Here is a 3,622-nt window from a genome sequence, read left to right as displayed (position 1 = left end):
CCATTAAACATCACAATTAAACATGCCAAAGGAGAAGCCATGTTGTCAAAATGCCCACTTTGTACTCTGCTCAAGGTATTTCCCCCCAAAATAAGTTGAGAACCACGATTTGAAAGAAGAGACCTCAAGAACAGGGTGACTGAGCACAAGGGGGTGGAGGGAGTGGGGGGGAAAGACTGCAACTTGCTCCCAGAGATTGAATTAAAAAAAGAAAGAAAGAAAGAAAACAGGTTGGAATCCGTCAGTGTTCAATTAGTCGTCTTCTCCTTCATCCTCCTCTCCTTCCTCCCCTTCATCATCATCTTCCTCCCCTTCATCCTCATTCCCTTCTTCATCGATATCTTCTAGTCCTTCTCCTTCCCCTTCTCATCATCATCTTCTTCATCATCCATATCAGGAACCAAATAGAACTGCAATGGATTTGGCCAAGTGTCATCTTTGGTGACCTCTCCTAACTCACCTGCACCTGCAGCAGGATGGTCAGTAAAGCAGGTTGAGAAGTTCTCGGTTCTCCATGCTCCTCCTTCCTGCTGGCTAGATTCTGTGTTGGACTTGAATGTTTCGTCAAATCCTTTCCAGATTTCCATTTGATTTCAGTGGACTTTGAAGACGGATCGCCACTCTCATTCCGATGAAATTCTTTGGAGAGAACTTTATTTTCAAAGTAAGGATTTTCATCCAAATAAGAATCTATTCTGAGGGGAGGGGAGGGGGGATAGTAGAGGATAGGAAAGGCAGCAGAATACAATAGACACTAGTATGGCAATATGTAAATCAATGGATGTGTAACTGATGTGATTCTGCAATTTGTATACGGGGTAAAAATGGGAGTTCATAACCCACTTGAATCAAAGTGTGAAATATGATATATCAAGAACTATGTAATGTTTTGAACAACCAACAATAAAAAAATTTAAAAAAAAAAAAGAATCTATTCTGTAACCTGATTTGATATCTTCAAATTCTGTCCCTTCAACTCTGGTCAAATAATGCAGTGCCTCTTCATCTTCCTCCCCAAGCAGTGCAGACACGTGTGGATGGTTGACAAATGTTGTTACCCCTAAATTGGGGATTTGGGTGATCCATTCTGACCTCTTCTGAAAAAATGGTTGGCAGAGTTTTGTTATTTTTCTGCTCTACTTTCAATATCTCCTCCCTGGCTTGTTCATTAAGTCTGCCTGTTTCATTTTGTACCTCATCGATATGTTCAATTGTTTCTTGTTCTTTTTCTCCCTTCGGCAAACCTGGAGATGCTGATGAATCTGCCTGCTTTGTGGGGGGGGGGGCAGGCAGTTTGGGTTTCTTCGTTTGAGGCTGGAGCGAAGATTGGGATTTGAGGGCCATCCTGTGAGGGAAGTCAAGGAGCAGACCCAGGCCTCACAGCCCACCAGGGAGACGTGCGGAGAACTCAGATGAGGCCATTTTAACATAAAAGGCCCAACTCTCCATGACTGGAGTTTCCGGCTACTGTCCTGGTAATTCAGTGCCCTCATAACCCACCCCACCCACCGTGTTATATTAAGAAGTCCCAGGGCAAAAGGACAGCAGAAGGGTTTGCCAATGGCGTCTTACAGACACTCGGCAGCAGCTTTGGTCGTATGTCTCCCAGGGTCTTATTTGGGAAGTCAGTGTTCCCAAAACCACTTGAGGAGGGTGATTGCCAATGTTATGTGTCTACTTGGTAGGTTGGTTGGGGGACTCAGCTCTTTGGTCCCACACTATTTTAGATAGCTCTGTGAAGGTATTTTTAAAAATAAGATTGACATTGCCATAGGTAGGCTCTGAGTCGAACGGATTATCCTTCTGCATCTTCTCCACTCAGTTGAAGTCCTTCATAGTAAGAAGACTGCCCTCCCTGGGGGAAAAGGAAATTCTGCCTGCAGACTCAGCTACAAGACCCAGACTTCCCTGGGTCATCAGACTGCCAGCCTACTCTACGGGTTTTGGATTCACCGACCTCCACAATCATATGAGTCAATTCCTTAAAATATCTATGACTATATTGATATTGACATCTGTATTCATCCACATCCTATTAGTTCTGTTTGTCTGGAAAATTCTAATACCAGAAGAAAGTTAATCCATTTTCTTTTGCTATAATAAAATACCTGAGACTGGGTAACTTAGAAAGAGTAGAGATATATTGAGCTCATGGAGCCTGGGAAGTCCAAGAACATGGCACCAACATCTTCTCAGTGAGTGCCCTTTTGCTGCATCAAAGCATGGCAGAAGAGGGGAATCACATGGCAAAAGCATGCCATCTGGGTTCTCTCTTAGAAAGCCACTAGTGGGACTCATAACCTCCAGCTAATCCTAATTACCTGCCTGAGGCTCCACCCCAACTCTCTTCAACTTGCTGGTTAGAGCCCCGAAGTGGTTAATATGTGACAAAAATGTATAATGCCTAATGAAAAAAGAACTTATGAAAGTCATAAAACATTTTTTTTTTAAATTAAAAGCACCAAAATTGCAAAATAAAAAAAAATATAACTTCCGTTTTCTGGACTTCATCTACTCTTCTCAAGGCCTCAGTGCCTAATCTAATTCTCCTCTATCTTTTGTTTCAAATCAGTTTTCTACTCCCCACTTCTAGGTAACCCCCATATTTTTTCCATCTGACGATTCCTAATAGAAACAAGTTTAATGTGTATGAAGTAAAATTTTGATGGTTTCAAATAAAAAGCCCTATTAGTACTAATGACAAAAACCTAACTCAATCAGCTTTAGGGAGTTAAATGGGGATGACTGCCTTCAGGTGTGGCTGTATCAAGTGGCTGACGAGGACTGTCCATCTTTAACTTCAGTTGACTTCACTCAGAATCTCTTCAACATGGCAGCAAGAATCCCCTGGCATATTCAGTCTCCCATGTTCCTTAGATCTCTGTGTCCCAAGGCAAGAGAGAGGGACCCCCCATCCCTATCCCTACCTCCAGCTCTCATACAAACTCCCCATATGACTTTGATTTTCCCTGATTGCCCTGCACACTCCCACCCCGTCCAATGGGCTGGAGTCGGGCTACTGATGTCCTCACTAATATTGCAAAGGTGGTGAAGGGCCCCTATCTTCAGAAAGGGAGATGGAAGAGACAGAGGAACAGGCGTCCACTTCAGGTCCACAGAATGAACATTCCAAGAGGGGCTCTCATGACAGTAGAAAGAGAGCCTGCGTCCTCTACTCTGTCAACACCCTGCCCAGTACAGGATGATTTGGGAAGACCCACCCCCACTCCTGCTTGGCCTGGCTGGATAGGTGCCCAGAGAGGCTAGGAGAAAAGAGCCCGACACAACAGGTGCTCTCAGGCTCCTGAGGCCCTGAAGTGTGGTCACACATGTCCAATCTGCTCAGGGCCTGCCAGATGTTGCTATGGAGAGGAGAGTGGAGGTGTGTAGTGGAGGAGGATGGAGTCCACTGCATCTATTGGCTCCTTAGCCATAATGAAAGTTAACATTAATTGAGTACTTACTACATCCCAAGTGATTTAAAATCTCCTTTAATTTTTCCTGAAGCCCAACAATGCAGTGACCATTGCCACTGTTACACCACAAAGGTGAAAGTGACGTTCAGGAGGGTTCAGTAACTGACTCCACGTCCCCTGAACATCTGCTTGGCCAGTCCCAGGTA

The 3,622-nt window shown here is 44.3% G+C and overlaps 1 pseudogene; it reads right to left on the bottom strand.

Moving 5' to 3' along the window:
* Positions 1 to 252: 252 nt before the first annotated feature.
* LOC114089577 (protein SET-like) lies at positions 253 to 1,344 on the bottom strand (annotated as a pseudogene).
* Positions 1,345 to 3,622: the final 2,278 nt, after the last annotated feature.

The sequence above is a fragment of the Marmota flaviventris genome, chromosome 2 (assembly GCF_047511675.1).
Source record: "Marmota flaviventris isolate mMarFla1 chromosome 2, mMarFla1.hap1, whole genome shotgun sequence".
In the NCBI taxonomy this organism is placed as follows: domain Eukaryota; kingdom Metazoa; phylum Chordata; class Mammalia; order Rodentia; family Sciuridae; genus Marmota; species Marmota flaviventris.
The sequence above is the reverse complement of the archived record's forward strand: the minus strand, read 5'-3'. Positions and strand labels throughout refer to the sequence as shown.